The 19,040-nt window shown below is 37.6% G+C and overlaps 1 protein-coding gene across 9 annotated transcripts in view; it reads right to left on the bottom strand.

Moving 5' to 3' along the window:
- The window catches only part of IMMP2L (inner mitochondrial membrane peptidase subunit 2), a 923,127-nt gene that overhangs the window by 730,339 nt on the left and 173,748 nt on the right, over positions 1–19,040 (bottom strand). Inside the window, exon 4 of one of the 9 annotated variants that reach the window (XM_074379218.1) lies at positions 1,997–19,040. This exon is cut by the window's right edge and continues 16,261 nt beyond it. The exons of the other annotated variants lie outside the window; for them this stretch is intronic. The gene's annotated coding sequence lies outside the window, so the exon portion shown is untranslated. Of the gene's footprint in view, positions 1–1,996 lie in introns of those variants that run through there. 9 annotated transcript variants of the gene reach the window in all.

Genomic DNA, 19,040 nt, shown 5'->3' with positions numbered 1-19,040 from the left:
CCTAAACTGATTTAGTACAGAGCCATATTTTTTCCTCATTTAAATTATTCTGTAGTTAAATTTTAAGAACTATGATACAAATAGATGTTTTATTTAAAGATAAAATCTGTACATGGTGAGAAACTATTAACACAAAAATCTATAATCTCACCTCTTTTTCAGACATTCTACTTCCATACCTGGTGTTTTTCAGCCTCAGTGTAGGCTATTTCATTATACAAGGTTTTGGGGGGTTTTTTTTGGTTTGTTTGTTTGAGTTAATATATATATTATCACTGTTTTAAAACTGATTTGTTATTCAACAGACAATTGTAAGACATCCATTCTCAGGCATCTCCAAAACAGAAACAAAGTCAGAGTCTGCCAGGTGATGCAGGGGCTACAGAAGGGATACATGATGAGGTAAGGCAGAACAGAATAGAGTCGCGCTCAAAATACACAGCAACCTGAGGAGAGTAAAGGCAAATCTTACAGTCTTCCATGATTAGATTCTTCTTTACTAATCTACTAATTTTTCTGCATGACTTTTCCCATTCACTCATGGTAATGTCTTCTTCACAGCTACTACAAGATCCTAGATTCTACAGCCTGCCCTCTCTCAAAATGTCTGTGTATTTTCCATCTTTCTATTAACTGTATCCATTTCTTAGAAAAGATCTTACTGGGGTTGTGGTGACTTTCCAGGATAGAGTATAAAGTTCTCATGTTCAGCCTCCTTAATGGTTATGTGACTTTGTCTGCCTTTGGAAAATGGGATCACAGGATTTTCAAAAAACAAAATCTTGGTAGCATATGCCTAAGGCACTCATCAAAAGAGGACTATGGCATAGTAGGTACCATGAAGTTTCTAAGAAAGACAGGCACGCACTTTCTGTGGACTGTTCAGTATGTAATGATACATTATCACCATAGCGACTATATGTAGAGAGACTGAAATTAAAAGTTATAACCAAAAAGTCCATTTCTTTGACTGGCAGTCAGTTTCTGTGTAATGTTCAGTATACAGTGATACAGTAACACCAGAAAGACTGTATGTACAGAGACTTAACTTAAAACTCACTCCCACAAAATTACGGCATTTCTTTAAAGGCACAGAAGTGAAGTAAACACTGACAAATATATGTGGCATATACTAAAAATTTAAAATTCTAAAAGGTGTGAAGAGATGGGTGTAATCATATGTTTATGTAAATTAAATATGCTTAGCTTAGGAAACTATTCTTTAAAGCAAAACGAAACAAACATACAAATAAAACATTGTGAAAACACTGTTTTTAAAGCAGAGTTGGTCAGCATCAAACATGTACTTCAAAGTAGCATGTCTTAAGTTTCACAACTGGTATTCTTCAACCTATGAAAGTCAGAATATAGTGACAAATGATGACAATTTTGGGTAAGAAAACAATCATCTTGACAAACATTTTCCAAAGTTTCAGTATTCGAATTTTATCAAGGAGAAACAGCCAGAATTACACAATTGCTAGTCTGAGGTTGTGTGCCAGCATCATGCATAAAAATTGAAAAAAATGACCAAGCAAAATATAATATGAAAAGGATAAATGCTTGAGGAAATGGATACCCCATTTTATATGATGTGATTATTATGTATTACATACCCATATCAAAATATCTCATGTATCCCAAAAATATATACACTTACTATGTAACCACAAAAATTAAAATATTTTTAAAAATATAAAACATAACAAAAAAAAACTATGGAATAATACATCCTAAATGTTGAATATTTCTATAAAATACCAGAGCCACATGAAAGAAAAAGATACTTATCTCTTTTCTCTACCCTTCCATCAGTGGGCATGAGATAAATATTACTTCACCTTCCACCCACCAGATGTCACTGGCTGCTATCACATAACCATAAAATGAGCCACCCTACAAGGAAGCAGATACCAAGGAAGGGAAAGAAGAGAGATAGAGCTGGATGTCTATAAGCCTTCAAATGCTTACTGACTTTGTCACATCTTCTGATGAGTTCTGTTTTTGTTTTTTTTTTTTTTTTTTTTTTTTTTAGCATAAGCAAATTTGGTTTCATAAACAAAAGAAATGATGAGAGTGATATACGGTTGCAGACAGAAGAGGGTATTTAATCTATCTCTTTCCATTCTGGTCTACCCAAAAGGCCATGAACATAATGTACGAGCAAAGATGATAACAAACACTAGTTTTGCACTAGCAAAACAAAACAGGGACAGAATAATATGAGCAGTCATAATTCCTCATCAGTTTCATTTTTCTATTTCAAGTGCCATAAATCATGGATCATATTCCTGCAAACACCCATAAAGTCTACATATTCAAGATGAACAAGCAGGGTAAAAGTAAAAACAAAACATTGATTTAATCTGTTTTGTTACCTATTAGAGAAAGGAACCTATAAAATTATGCAATGTTTTAATTATGGAGGATTAAGAGACTTGCCCCTACAAAATTATCCAATGTTTTCATTATAGAGGATTAAAAAACTTCCCCCAGAACAGTTTAAAGTACCATAAGTGATGAAAAAAATAATTGTAGAAGAGAAAGGAATCCCATGCCTCCCACAGAATGGTTAAATGAATATTTCTTAAATTTAAAGAAAAATATATGAAAAGGAAGGGGGAGTATCCAAGATGGCTCAATAGGAACGGCTCTGGAGTGCAGTTAAGAGAGAGAACGCAGAATGTGAGTGATGAGTACATTTCCAAATGATTTTTTACTGCCCACAGACCAGGCGATTCCCAGGCTGAAAAGGGCCACATGTTTCCCTCACAGTTGTTTCAGCTGGCACAGGAGATCTCCACACAAAAACTCACACAAATCTGGGCAGCAGTTACAACTGGTGCCTGGAACACGTGGGAGACAGAGTCGCCCATTCAACTGAAAAAAGGGGGTTGAAACAGGGAGCCGGGTGATCTGGTTTGGCAGGTCCTACCCTCACAAAGATGATCAATCTGAAACGCTATGGACTAAGAGTTTCACAGCAAGCAAAGATAGACCCAAGATGATCCAGCTCTGTTGGGGGAAGGACATCCACCATTACCGAGGCAGTCTACCACTAGGGAGGCAGTCTGCCATTACCGAGGCAGTCCGCCGTTACCGAGGCACACTGCCATTGCTGAGGCAGACTGCCATTACCGAAGCAGTTCTAACTATACGTCTATAAACAAAACCACAAAGAAGTTCAAACACCAGTTGGGCAGATCCCACAGGAGCTAAGCAACCCCGCCGCTGGCACACTGTGGCTAGACTACCTTTTCACTGGGCAGGGCATCTGTGAAAAAAGGCAGCGGCATGTCAGGAAGTTATACATAAAGCCCCACCTTCCCAGGACAAAGGACCCAGGTTAAAAAAAAAAAAAAGGCAGTTATGAGTTCCACTACAAAAGACTTAAACGTACCTGCCCAGCAACTCTGAACAGAACGGAGCTCACAGCTCAGCAACTGAGCTCCTATAAGGGACAGACTGTCTCCTCAAGCAGCTCCATAACCCCTGTGTATCCAAAGAATCACCTTAAAAGGAGAGCTTAGGATGACATCTGGCAGGTATCCTTCTGGGATGAAAATAACAGAAGAAGAAACTGGCAGCAAACTTTACTGTTCTGCAGCCATCACAGGTGATCCCCAGACAAGAAGGGTCTGGAGTGGACCTCCAGCAGTGGGGCCTTTTAGAAGAAAAACTAAAAAACAGAAAGAAATAATTTTAGCATCAACAGAAAACACATCAACTCAGAGACCCCATCTGAAAGTCACCAACAACAAAGACCACAGGTAGATAAATCCACAAAGATGGGAAGAACCCAGGGCAATAAGGATGAAAACACAAAACCAGAATGCCTCTCCTCCTCCAAGGAATCACAACTCCTCACCAGCAAGGCAACAAAGCTAGATGGAGAAAGAGACTGATGAATTGACAGAAACAGGTTTCAGAAAGTGGGTAATAACAAACTTCTCTGAGCTAAAAGAGCATGTTATAATTCAATGCAAAGGAACTAAGAACCTTGAAAAAAGGTTTGATGAAACAGTAACCAGAATAAACAGCTTAAAGAAGAATATAAATGAATTGGTGGAGCTGAAAAACACAACAAAGGAACTTCACAAAGCATACACAAGTTTCAATAGCCAAATCAACCAAGCAGAACAAAGAATATCAGAGCTTGAATCATCTCAATGAAATAAAACAAGAAGGCAAGATTCGAGAAAGAAAGCAAAAAGAAATGCACAAAGCCTCCAAGAAACATGGTATTACGTGAGAAGATCTAATCTACGTTTGATAGGTGTACCTGAGTGTGATGGAGAGAATGAATCTAAGCTGGAAAACACTCTTCAGGATATTATGCAGGAGAACTTCCTCAACATAAAAACTCAGGCCAATATTCAAGTCCAGGAAATACAGAGACCACCACAAAGATATTCCTCAAGAAGAGCAATCCAACGCACATAATTATCAAATTCACCAGGGTTGAAATGGAGGAAAAAGTCCTAAAGGCAGCCAGAGAGAAAGGTCGAGTTTACCCACAAAGGGAAGCCCATAAGACTCATAGCAGACCTCTCAGCAGAAACCCTACAAGGCAGAAGAGAGTCGGAGCCACTATGCAACATCCTTAAAGAAAAGAACATTCAAACTAGAATTTTATATCCAGTCAAACTAAGCTTCACAAATGAAGGAGAAATAAAATATTTTATGAACAAGCAATTGCTAAGAGATTTCATCACCACCAGGCCTGCTTTAGAAGAGCTCCTACAAGATGCACTAAACATAGAAAGAACAACCAGTACCAGTCACTCCAAAAACATATCAAATGGTAAAGAGCATCGACACAATGAAGACACTGTTATCAACTAATGGGCAAAACAACCAGCAAGCATCAAAACGGCAGGATCAAATTCACACATAACATTATTAACCTTAAATGTAAATGGGCTAAATGCCCAAATCAAAAGACACAGACTGGCAAATTGGATAAAAAGGCAAAGCCCATCAGTGTGCCATATCCAGGAAACCCATCTCATGTGCAAGAACACACACAGGCTCAAAATAAAGGGATGGAGGAAGATTTCCCAAGCAAATGGAGAACATAAAAAAGCAGGAGTTGCAATCCTAGTCTCTGATAAAACAGAAATTAAACCAACAAAGATCAAGAGAAACAAAGAAGGGCATTACATAATGGTAAAAGGATCAAAGCAATAAGAAAGGCTACGGACCCTAAATATATATGTACACAATATAGGAGCACCGAGATACATAAAGCAAGTTCTTAGTGACCTACAAAGAGACTTAGACTCCCACACAATGATAGTGGGAGACTTTAACACTCCAGTGCCAAAATTAGACAGATCAATGAGACAGAAATTAACAAGGATATCCAGGATTTAAACTAAGATCTGGACCAAACAAACATAATAGACATTTACAAAACTCTCCGCCACAAATCCACACAATATATATTGTTGTCAACACCACATCACACCTACTCTAAAATTGAACACATAATTGCAGGTAAATTACTCCTCAGTAAATGCAAAAGAAAAGAATTTATAACCATCTCTCAGACCAGAGTGTATTCAAATTAGAACTCAAGATTAATAAACTCACTCAGAACCACACAACATCATGGAAATTGAACAACTGGCTCCTGAATGTTGACTGGATAAACAATGAAATTAAGGCAAAAATAAAAATGTTCTTCAAAACCAATGAGAATGAAGACACAACATACCAGCATCTCTGGGGCACATTTTAAAAAGTCTCTGGAGGGAAATTTACAGCAATAAATGCCCACGAGAGAAGCAAGGAAAGATGTAAAATCAATATTCTATCGTCAAAATTAAAAGAGTTAGAGGAGCAAGATCAAAAAAACTCAAAAGCTAGCAGAAGACAAGAAATAACTAAGATCAGAGCAGAACTGACAAAAGGAGATAGAGACACAAGAAACACTTCAAAAAAAAAAAAAATCAATAAATCCAGCTGTTTTTTGAAAAGATCAACAAGACAGACCACTAGCCAGATTAATAAGAAAAGAGAGAAGAATTAAACAAACACAATAAAAAATGATAAAGGGGATATCACCACAGAGTCCACAGAAATACAAACCACCATCAGAGATTACTACAAACAACTCTATGCACATAAACCAGTAAACCTGGAAGAAATGGATAAATTCCTGGACACTGTACCCTCCCAAGCCTAAACCACAAAGAAGTCGAAACCCTCAATAGGCCAATAACAACAGCTGAAGTTGGGGCAGCAATTACCAACCAAAAAAGTCCAGGTCCACATGGTTTCACAGCCAAATTCTACCGGACGTACAAGGAGGAGCTGGTACCACTCCTACTGAAACTATTCCGAACAATCCAAAAAGAAGGAGTCCTTTCCAAATCTTTTTATGAGACTGACATCATCCTGATACCAAAACTCAGCAGAGACTCAACAACAAAAGAAAACTTCAGGCTAATATACATCGTGAACACAGACGCAAAAATCTTAAAAAAAAAAAAATACTGAAAAATGGATTGCAACAGCACATCAAAAAGGTTACCCATCAAGATCAAGTAGGCTTCATCGTGGGGACACAAGGCTGGTTCAACATATGCAAGTCTATAAATCTAATCCACCACATAAACAGAACCAAAGACAAAAACCACATGATCATGTCAATAGATGCAGAAAAGGCCTTCAACAAAATTCAACAGGCCTTTATGCTAAAAACTCTCAATAAACTACATATTAACGGAATGTATCTCAAAATAATAAAAGCTGTTTACAACAACCCCACAGCCAAATCATACTGAATGGGCAAAAACTGGAAGCATTCCCTTTGAAATCTGGTAGTAGAAAAGGATGCCCTCTCTCACTACTTCTATTCAATATAGTACTGGAAGTTATAGCCAGAGCAATCAGGAAAGAAAAAGAAATAAAGGGCATTCAATTAGGAAAAGGAAGAAGTCAAATTGTCTCTATTTGCATAAAACATGATAACATATTTAGAAGATCCCATCTTCTAAGCCCAAAATCTCCTTAAACTGATAAGGAACTTCAGCAAAGTCTCGGGATACAAAATCAGTGTGAAGAAATCACAAGCATTCCTATATCCACCAATAAAAGACTTAAAGAGAGCCTAATCAAGAATGAGTGGCCATTCATAATTGCTACAAAGAGAATATAAAACCTAGGAATAACACTAACGAAGGATGTAAAGGACCTCTTCAAGGAGAACTACAAACCACTGCTCAAAGAAATAAGAGAAGATACAAACAGATGGACAAACATCCCATGCTCAAGGTTAGGAAGAATCAATATTGTGAAAATGGCCATACTGCTCAAAGTAATTTATAGATTAATGCTATCTCGATCAAGCCACCTATGACCCTCTTCACAGAACTGGAAACAACCATCTTAATCTTCATATGGAACCAAAAGAGAGCCCACATAGCCAAGACAATCTTAAGCAAAAAGAACAAAGCTGGAGGCATCACACTACCTGACTTCAAACTATACTACAAGGCTTCAGTAATCCAAAGCACGGTACTGGTACCAAAACAGAGATACAGACCAATGGAACAGAACAGAGGCCTCAGAGGCAATGCCACACATCTACAACCATCTGATCTTTGACAAACCTGACAAAAACAAGCAACGGGGAAAGGATTCCCTGTTTAATAAATGGTGTTGGGAAAACTGGCTAGCCATGTGCAGAAAGCAGAAACTGGATCCCTACCTGACACCTTACACTAAAATTAACTCCAGATGGATTAAAGACTTAAACATAAGACCTAACACCATAAAACCCTGGAAGAAAACCTAGGCAAAACCATTCAGGACATAGGCATAGGCAAGGACTTCATGACTAAAACATCAAAAGTATTGGCAACAAAAGCCACCATAGAAAAATAGAACCTAATTAAACTCCAGAGCTTCTGTTCAGCAAAAGAAACAATCATTAGAGTGAACCTGCAACGAACAGAATGGGAAAAAAGTTTTGCAATCCACCCATATGACAAAGGGCTAATATCAGGAATCTACAAAGAACTAAAACAGATTTACAAGAAAAAAAAAAAAACATTCAAAAGTGGGTGAAGGACATGAACAGACACTTTTCAAAAGAAGACACATATGCAGCCAACAAACGTATGAACAAATGTTCTTCATCACCGGTCATTAGAGAAATGCAAATCAAAACCACACTGAGATACCATCTCACAGCAGTTAGAATGGAAATCATTAAAAAAATCTAGAGACAACAGATGCTGGAGAGCATTTGGAGAAATAGGAACACGTTTACATTGTCGGTGGGAATGTCAATTAGCTCAACCATTGTGGCAATTCCTCAAGGACCTAGAGATAGAAATTCCATTTGACCCTGCAATCCTATTACTGGGTATATATACAAAGGATTATTAATCGTTCTATTATACACATGCACACATATGTTCATCGTGACACTGTTTACAATAGCAAAGACCTAGAACCAACCCACAGGCCCATCAATGACAGACTGAACAAGGAAATTGTGGCACATATACACCATGGAATATTATGCAGCCATAAAAAATGATGAGTTTGTGTCCTTTGCAGGGACATGGATGAATCTGGAAACCAACATTCTTAGCAAACTCACGAACAGAAAATCAAACATCACATGTACTCACTCATAGGCAAGTTTTGAACAATGAGAACACGTGGACACAGGGAGGGGAACATCACACACTGGGGTCTCTTGTGGGGGACTAGGGGAGGGACAGCAGTGGGTAGGAGTTGGGGAGGGATAACATGGGGAAAAATGCCAGATATAGGTGATGGGGGGAATGGAGGCAGCAAACCACATTGCCATGTATGTACCTATGCAACAATCCTGCATGATCTGCACAAGCACCCCAGAACCTAAAGTGCAATAAAAACTATATATATATATATACACACACACACATACACACACACACACACACACACACACACACACACACATGAAAAGGAAAAAGAATTTGAGATGATTTAAAAAGTTAGCATCTGGAAGACAGTTTGGCATTGAGAAATAAAGTATGGGCAGAATTGTTTTGAACACTGGTTGAGATGTTTGCAAATATACTCAGCAAATGACACGCAGTGAATATACTGAAACTGAGAAAAAACACTGAATAAAGGAGAGAAGCTTGCTTTTCAGTGCTACTAAGTAAGGTGAAGTGGAAAAGAGTCCACGCAGTTATGATCCTCTTTCTTGGTCCTTCCATGATCCAGGAGCTGCTACTTGTAAAGCTGCTCTGGGGCAGGGATTTCAATTTGTCTGTTTTCTTGACAACTTCAGTTGTAAGCTTTGTGAATGCTTATAAGCTCCCATAGGAGAAAAATTGGTTAGTGAGGATTATGAACGAAAGGAAAATGCCTTCGAGGATGGGTTGGTAAGAGTAGGATAAATTATAATATTATACAAAAATAGTAAGATTATACTCTACCTATTTTATACCAAATTAATTTCTCCTGTGCTGAGTACAGTAACTCATAAATCCCACTCACTCTGTCCCCAAGCATGAATGAAGAACATGAGAAAATACACCAGGGATTTAAATGAACACATGTTTAAGTTAAGGAACTCATACTTAAGAATGGCTTATGTTTTAGAAAATACTATTTTGAATCAAAGTTGAAGAAGGTTTTTTTTTCCCCTACTTTTTTAATCATGGAGGAAAAAGAAACGCCAAACATCTCTTTCTGATGGTAGGCTTGCTCTGACCCTTCCCATTTTAGTCTGCAGCAAAGACCTCATTCAGTTCCTGAAAAAAGCCAAGTCCTTATCATGGTCACTTCAGATTATATAATGGGAGCTGCTTTGAACTATGCAAGCACAAAGCAAGTCTCCAAAAATTGCTCACAAAGCATGTCTCCAAAAATTGCTCACATACTAAAGTTTGATATTGTCATAAACAAGTATCTATAAATGCATACTGAACAATGCAAATTCGTAACCTGTTGACAATGCATAAGCATAAATCAAGTCAATAATCGGGTAATAAATTCACCACTAAGCCTTTTATCTTACCTAGTACTGATCATTCTGTAGCTGACAAGTCCTAGGCTAGGCTGGTAACTTTAAGTAAATGGAATGGAAAGATTGGCATCCTAGAATCTAGAACGACAAAGAAAAGCCTAACAGAACTTAGTGATAAGAAGCTAGTTCTCAAGAGGAAAAGCTCCAAAATAAAAAATGAAAAAAAAAAAAAAAAATGACAAGACTCTTCAATTCTATAAATCCAGCTTTTCAAAGTCAATTCTTTCTACCACATTATTACAGTCCTTATATCTAAGAAGCACTCTGATCAACAACTTATCAAAAGATTACTTGCATTTTTCACAGTATAAAGGGGAAAAAAGCCATACAGTTCTTATCAAGTTAAAACCAAAAGACAGATCCTGAGACTCAGACAAGTAAAGATGTAAGTAAAACGCCTTTGGCCATAAATCAAAAGCTAATAGGGCCTAACCACATGAATCTGACCCTTTAATAGTATTCTCTCCTAGCTTGGCAACCTAAGTGAGAAAACTAAATGTTTGGGTTATCAAAGCCTGTGCAAAGACACTGGGTGTTGTATCCTATGTTAGCTACAGCTATCACATTGCTGAGGAAAACTTACATTACATCGGGTGAAACTATTATCACTAAGTCTAGACTTTAGTTTTCAGAGACAAGAAAATGTGAAATTTAAGCATCAAATATGATATAATGATCTATCAAGAAGATCTGAATATTTTTGGTAAATGTTTACAGTTCTTACCAGAGTTTTAGCTCCTTCATAGCAGAGGTTTTATACTTCAGTGCTGTCTCCCACTACTTAGGAGGTGCTCAGTAAGAGAGTCTTCACTGGTGATTAACTCAGCAGAACTCTCAGGATGTAAACTACAGACTAAAAGTACTCACACACTGATGCCATATTTGCCAAACAAAAAGGAACAGGCTTGATGAGTGCTGCTACAAAGAGTAGAGGCAGATCAAGACAAAACTACCAGAAAACAAATGAAAAACCATCAGAAGTAGTAATAGTCTTGTAAGATAGTAGAATATCTGCCACCAAAAAAGGTCGTTTTTAATCCAATCCACTTGCCTACATTTCCAGGTCTGGTACTCAGCTGACTCATTTCTATTTTCTAAGCGAAGCCTGGAAATGTGCATAACAAACACAGTTATCATGTAGGGAGAAAAACAACATGTAATACTGGCTAAACAACCATACCTGAGCAAACTGAACGGATTTCCTGCATTTGGCAAGTGACTTTTTGTTTCTTTGTTTTTGAGACAAAGTCTTGTTCTTTCACCCAGGATGGAGTGCAGTGGCACCATCTCGGCTCACTTCCTCTGCTTCTCAGGTTCAAGCAGTTCTCCTGCCTCGGCCTTTCGAATAGCTGGGATTACAGGTGTGCACCACCATGCCTGGCTAATTTTTGTATTTTTAGTAGAGATGGGGTTTTACCATGTTGGCAGACTGGTCTTGAACTCTTGACTTCAAGTGATTCATCCACCTCAGCCTCACACAGTTCTGGGCTTACAAGCATAAGCCACCATGCCTGGCCAAGTGTGACATTTCTGAAGTGAGGTTCACGTGAAATGTAAGAGCCTTTGTCTCTAAGAGATTATGCAGTTGGGTAAAATGAAGTACAACAGCAACAACAACAACAATAGTAATACGGGAAACCTAAAAACATATATTACTTGAGACATGTTACAGTAGTATTTTTAAAGAACTCAGGCTCTGGATTTAAAGTGACCGGAATTCAAATCCTACAAAATTTACTAGCTCTATGACCTTGAACAAATTACTTACCTTCTCAAAGCCTCAATTTCTTACAATAGTTACTAACAGAGAAATTATGTGGAGTAACTTTGTGTTACATAACACACAACCAAAATTATAAACAATGAAGAGTAATGACACAAATATCTAAAGACATCTGACAAGTTTTTAGTTAAAAAAAAAAAAATTCCAAAAGTAAAAAAGCCTCATAATCTTATTAATTTAAAATGTAGCCAATAAACACATAAAAAGATGTTCAACGTCATTAGTTATCAGGGAAATACAAATCAAAACCAAAAGATACTACTTTACATCTGCTAGTATGGCTATAACAAAAGAAACAGATAACAGTGTTGACGAGGATGTGGAGTAGCTGAACCCCATACATTGCTATTAAGAATGTGAAATGGAGCAGCTCCTTCAGAAAACAGTTTGGTATTTTCTCAAATGCTTAAACATGAAGTTACCATATAATCCAGCAATTTCGCTCCTAGCTATATATGCGTGAAAATTAAAAACAGGTATTCAAATATTTGTATACAATTTTCATAGCAGCATTATTCATAATAGCCAAAATGTGGAAACAATCCAAATGTTTATCAACTGATGACTGGACATATAAAATGAGGTCTAGCCATAGAGTGGAACATTATTAAGTCATAAAAGGGAATAAAAAGTAGTGATACATAGTGCAACATGATGAACCTTGAAAACATTATGCTAAATGAAAGAAGTCAGTCACAAAGAACCACATATTGTGTAATTCCATTTACATTCAATGTTCAGAACAGGAAAATCTATAGAGTCAGAAAGCCCATTAGTGGTTGCTAGGGACCAAGTGAATGGAGGTGGTATGGTGGTAACAGTTAAGGGATGTGGGGTTTCCTTTGATGGTAATAAAAGTGTTCTAAAATTTTTCTGATGAATGTACAACTATGAATATACTGAAAGTCACTGAACTGCATAATTCAAATGGGTGAATCATATGGTATGTGAATTAAATTTCAGTAAAGATGTTTTTTAAAATAAATATGAAATATATATTTACATAATAAAAATATAGTATAATTATTTTCTTCTAATATTGGATTTCCTACAGGTTTTTCTTAGTCATTCTTCTAAAACGTCATTATTTCCTTTCCATTTTATATGTGTGTGTATATATATGTGTGTGCGTTTGTGTGTGTGTGTGTATGCATTAATATATATAAAGAAGAAAAACATCCCTTTATAGTAAGCACTACAATACAGCTCTATAGTATAGTATCCCTCTATAATACAGCTCTATAACACTCTTCACACCCAGCACCTTTTCCTTTGGTAAACTGCTTTTCCCTCCATTCTATGTCATTCTAGTAGGGCTGTCAATCACAGGAAATCCCCAAATCCCCCTCCTGCCACAGAAACTGCTCAGAAATTTCTGCCTATGAACTGTCTCCACTGTTTATATTTCCATGCTTACAGGGACCTATTTATTCAGCTTGGCTTTTAATTCTGTGATATAACTATATTTTATCCAATAAACCCCTCTCTTATTTTGCTTCGATAAGCTCTGACTTTAGGTTGCTTGCAATTACAAAACTCCATTTGATATACACTCTAACTGTTTGAATATCTTCACCCAAAGTAATTCTATGAACAATTTGCTATTAATCGTACCACAGTATTTTCTATGCATATACAACTACACATCCACAAATAAATCAAACCATAATGCCATATATAAAATTAATGTACCATAATTGATTTTAGCACTCTTCTATTAAATAGCCTAACTTTTACTTATTCATTTTTCTTTTAACATCAAGAGGAATGGGGAGAATCCATTAAAAATATATTATGTTAAAATTTAAGAAATATTTACAGAATAGACTTGGTAGTTGAAGGTTTTTTTTTAATTACAACTTTAGATACCATAAAAGAAAGCCAAAATACAATCTCTAATCTATTTTTATTTACGATTCGCAGGTAATATAGAAAATTATAAAACAATTATATATCAGGACATAAGCAAAAATGCATGATAATCATACCAGTTGAAGCCATGAAAATACCATTCAATTTTATTAAATGACAACATATAATGTTTTCCAATATGTGTACTGTATTGGCATTCAAGGACTCTTCAAAATGTTTATAGCTTAGCATACTTCACAAACTCATAATCCACTTAATCAACATTTCATAATTGTCACAAATATAAAAATTGATAAAACTTTCAGCAAATTTAAATATATTTAGGACAAAAATGTTCACTACTTTCATAATAATACTTCACATTGTTAGTATTTACTAAATCTTATGATCTAAATTATATTTCAAAGCAATTCTATGAAGCAGGTATTGTTATAGTTATCTAATGACATTGTGGTAGTTGTAAATGGCAAATTTGAACACTGAAGTCAGGCCTTCTATCTTTAATGTGCCTTTCTTAATCAATATCTATTATATCAAAATTATTTTAATAACTGAACAGTTGAACTGAAGAGTTTTTATAATACCCAATTGCATTATCATGTCAATATTAACAAAAAAGCTGTTAGCAACAAATCAATTTTCTGAATCAGCTCAAAGACTCTTACTAAACTTGAGATCTGCTTGTTATATGAGAAGTTGGAGTATCAATTTCTTTAGCACTATCATAAAGGTGGATTCAGGTTAATTCAAACCTCATTGTTGACTTGCAATCTTTACAAACATTAAAAACAGGTTGTATATATAGCAAGATGGCCAAATAGGAACAGCTCTGCAGTGCAGTTCCTGCTGAGAACTATGCGGAGAGTGAGTGATCACTGCATTTCCCAATGAGTTATGACTGCCTACAGACCAGGAGATTCCCAGGCTGAAAAGCGCCACGCGTTTCCAGCATGGCTGTTTCAGCCAGGGCAGCGAGTTTCCGTAAAAAAACTCACACAAATCTGGGTGGCTGTTTCAACTGGCACCTGGAATGCCTAGGAGACACAGCCGCCCATTCAGTGGAAAAAAAGAGGGAGCAAGGTGATCTGGCTCAGTGGGTTCCACCCCTGCAAAGTCCAGCAATCTGAAATGCTGTAGACTGAGAGTTTCACAGCAAGCACAGCTGGACCCAGGACGGTCCAGCTCTGTGGGGGGAAGGGTGTCTGCCATTACTGAGGCTATCCACCATTACTGAAGCAGTTTGTCATTACTGAGGAAGTCTACCATTACCAAGGCAGTCCGCCATTACTGAGGCAATCCACCATTACCGAGGTAGTCCGCCATTACCGAGGCAGCCCACCATTACCGAGGCAGCCCATCATTACCGAGGCAGCCCATCATTACCGAGGCAGACCACCATTACCGAGGCAGACCACCAAGGCAACTAAGGCAGTTCTAACTGTACCCCTCTAAACAAAACCACAAGGAAATTCACACAGCAGCTGGGCAGAGGCCAAGGCAACTTAGCAATGCTTCTGCTGGCAGACTGTGATTAGGCTACCTCTTTACTGGGCAGGGAGTCTCTGAAAAAAGGTAGCAGCATGTCAGGAACTTATAAATACTACCCCACCTTCCCAGGACATAGCACCTGGGAGAAAAGGTGGTTATGAGTTCTCTTGTAGCAGAATTAACTGTATCTGCCAAGCAGCTCTGAAGAGAACAATGGAGCTCACAGCTCAGCACTTCAGCTCCTATAAAAGACAGACTATCTCTTCAAGCAGCTCCCTGACCCCTGTATATCCAAAGAGACACCTCACAAAGGAGAGCTCAGACTGACATCTTGCAGGTATCCTTCTGGGATGACAATAAAAGAAGAAGAAACTAGCATCAACCCTTACTATTCTGCAACCAATGCAGGGGGTCCCCAGGCAAGCAGGGCCTGGAGTAGACTTCCAGCAGTCCTACGGCAGAGGAGCCTGACTGTTAGAAGGAAAAATTAAAAAACAGAAAGAAATAACTTCATCATCAACAAAAAGAACATCCACTCAGAGATGCTGTCTGAAAGTCAGAAACTACAAAGACCACAGGTAGATAAACCCACAAAGATGGGAAGAAACCAATGCAAAAAAGATGAAAACATCCAAAACCAGAATGTCTTTCCTCCTCCAAGGGATCACAACTCCTCACAAGCAAAGGAACAAAGCTGAATGGAGAATGAGTCTAATGAACTGACAGAAACAGACTTCAGATGGTGGGTAATAACAAACTTCTCTGAGCTAAAGGAGCATGTTCTAACGCAATGCAAACAAACTAAGAACCTTGGAAAAAGGTTCAATGAAATGCTAATGAGAATAAAAACCTTAGAGAAGAATATAAATGAATTTATGGAGCGGAAAAACACAACACAAGAACTTTGTGAAGCATACACAAGTTTCAATAGCCAAATCAACCACGCAGAACAAAGGATATCAGACATTCAACCATCTCAATAAAATAAAATAAGAATGCAAGATTAAAGAAAAAAGAGTGAAAAGAAGTGAACAAAGCCACCAAGAAATATGGGATAATGGGAAAAGACTTAATCTACATTTGATAGGTGTATCTGAATGTGACAGAGAGAATGAATCCAAGCTGGAAAACACTCTTCAAGATATTATCCAGGAGAACTTCCCTAACCTAGGAAGGCAGACAAACATTCAAGTCCAGGAAATACAGAGAACACCACAAGATACTCCTCAAGAAGAGCAACCACAAGGAACATAATTGTCAGATTCACCAAGGTTGAAATGAAGGCAAAAATCCTAAGGGCAGACAGAGAGAAAGATTGGGTTACCCACAAAGGGAAGCTCATCAGACTCACAGTAAATTTCTCGGCAGAAACCTACAAGATAGAAGAGATTGGGGGCCCATATTCAACACCCTTAAAGAAAAGAACATTGAAACTAGAATTTCATATCAAACCAAATCAGCTTCATAAGCAAAGGCAAAATAAAATCCTTTACAAACAAGCAATTGCTGAGAGATTTCATCACCACCAGGCTTGCCTTAAAAGAGCTCCTAAATCAAGAACGAACTGCCATTCACAATTGCTACAAAGAGAATAAAATACCTAGGAATACAACTAACAAGGAACGTAAAGGACCTCTTCAAGGAAAACTACAAGCCACTGCTCAACGAAATATGAGAGGACACAAACAGATGGAGAAACATTCCATGTTCATGGTTAGGAAGAATCAACATCGTGAAAATGGCCATACTGCCCAAAGTAATTTACAGATTCAACGCTATTCCCATCAAGCTACCAATTACCTTCTTCACAGAACTGGAAAAAAACACCTTAAAGTTCATATGGAACCAAAAGAGGGCCCGCATAGCCAAGTCAATTCTAAGCAAAAAGAACAAAGCAGGAGGCATCACACTACCGGACTTCAAACTATACTACAAGGCTACAGTAATCAAAACAGCATGGTACTGGTACCAAAACAGAGATATAGACCAATGGAACAGAACAGAGGCCTCAGAGGCAACACAACATATCTACAACCATCCGATCTTTGACAAACCTGAAAAAAACAAGCAATGGGGAAAGGATTCCCTGTTTAATAAATGGTGTTGGGAAAACTGGCTAGCCATGTGCAGAAAGCAGAAACTGGACCCCTTCCAGACACACCTTACACCAAAATTAACTCCAGATGGATTAAAGACTTAAACATCAGACCTAACACCATAAAAACCCTAGAGGAAAATCTAGGCAAAACCATTCAGGACATAGGCGTAGGCAAGGACTTCATGACCAAAACGCCAAAAGCATTGGCAACAAAAGCCAAAATAGACAAATGGGACCTAATCAAACTCCACAGCTTCTGCACAGCAAAAGAAACAGTCATTAGAGTGAATCGGCAACCAACAGAATGGGAAAAAATTTTTGCAGTCTACCCATCTGACAAGGGGCTGATATCCAGAATTTACAAAGAACTAAAACAGATGTACAAGAAAAAAAAAAACAAACAAGCCCATTCAAAAGTGGATGAAGGATATGAACAGATATTTTACAAAAGAAGACATACAGGAGGCCAACAAACATATGAAAAAATGCTCATCATCACTGGTCATTAGAGAAATGCAAATAAAAACTACATTGAGATACCATCTCATGCCAGTTAGAATGGCGATCATTAAAAAATTTGGAGACAACAGATGCTGGATAGGATGTGGAGAAACAGGAACACTTTTACACTGCTGGTGGGAGTATAAATTAGTTCAACCATTGCCATTGTGGAAGACAGTGTTGTGATACCTCAATGACCTAAAAATAGAAATCCCATTTGACCCAGCAATCCCATTACTGGGTATATATCCAAAGGATTTTAAATCATTCTACTATAAGGACACATGCACACGAATGTTCATTGCAGCACTGTTTACAATAGCAAAGACCTGGAACCAACCCAAATGCCCATCTATGACAGACTGGACAGGGAAAATGTGGTACATATACACCACGGAATATTACGCAGCCATCAAAAATGATGAGTTCGTGTCCTTTGTAGGGACATGGATGAACCTGGAAATCATCATTCTCAGCAAACTGACAGAAGAGCAGAAAATCAAACACCACATGTTCTCACTCATAGGCGGGTGTTGAACAATGAGAACACATGGACACGGGGAGGGGAGCACTACACACTGGGGTCTGTTGGGGGGAAATGGGGGGATGGGTGGGTGGGGAGGTGGGGAGAGATAGCATGGGGAGAAATGACAGATATAGGTGAGGGGAAGGAAGGCAGCAAATCACACTGCCATGTGTGTACCTATGCAACAATCTTGCATGCTCTTTCACATGTACCCCAAAACCTAAAATGCAATTAAAAAAAAAAAATTAAAAAATTAAAAAAAAAAAAGAGCTCCTGAAAGAAGTACTAAACAAGGAAACAAACAACCAGGACCAGCAACACTAAAAACATACAAAATGGTAAAGAGCATTGACACAATAAAGAAACTGCATCAAATAATGGGCAAAACAACCAACTAGCATCAAATCCACACATAACAATATTAACCTTAAATGTAAATGGGCTAAATACCCCAATCAAAAGACACAGATTGGCAAATTGGATAAAAAGTCAAAACTCATCAGTGTGCTGTATCCAGGAAACCCATCTCATGTGCAAGGAAACACACAGGATCACAATAAAGGGATGGAGGAAAATTTACCAAGCAAATAGAGAACAAAAAAATGAAGGAGTTGCAATCCTAGTCTCTAATAAAATAGACTTTGAACCAACAAAGATCAAAAGAGACAAAGAAGGGCATTACATAATGGTAAAAGGATCAATGCAACAAGAAGAGCTAACAATCCTAAAT

Source organism: Saimiri boliviensis, chromosome 10, assembly GCF_048565385.1.
Source record: "Saimiri boliviensis isolate mSaiBol1 chromosome 10, mSaiBol1.pri, whole genome shotgun sequence".
Taxonomy (NCBI): domain Eukaryota; kingdom Metazoa; phylum Chordata; class Mammalia; order Primates; family Cebidae; genus Saimiri; species Saimiri boliviensis.
This window is presented reverse-complemented; position numbering and strand designations above follow the sequence as displayed.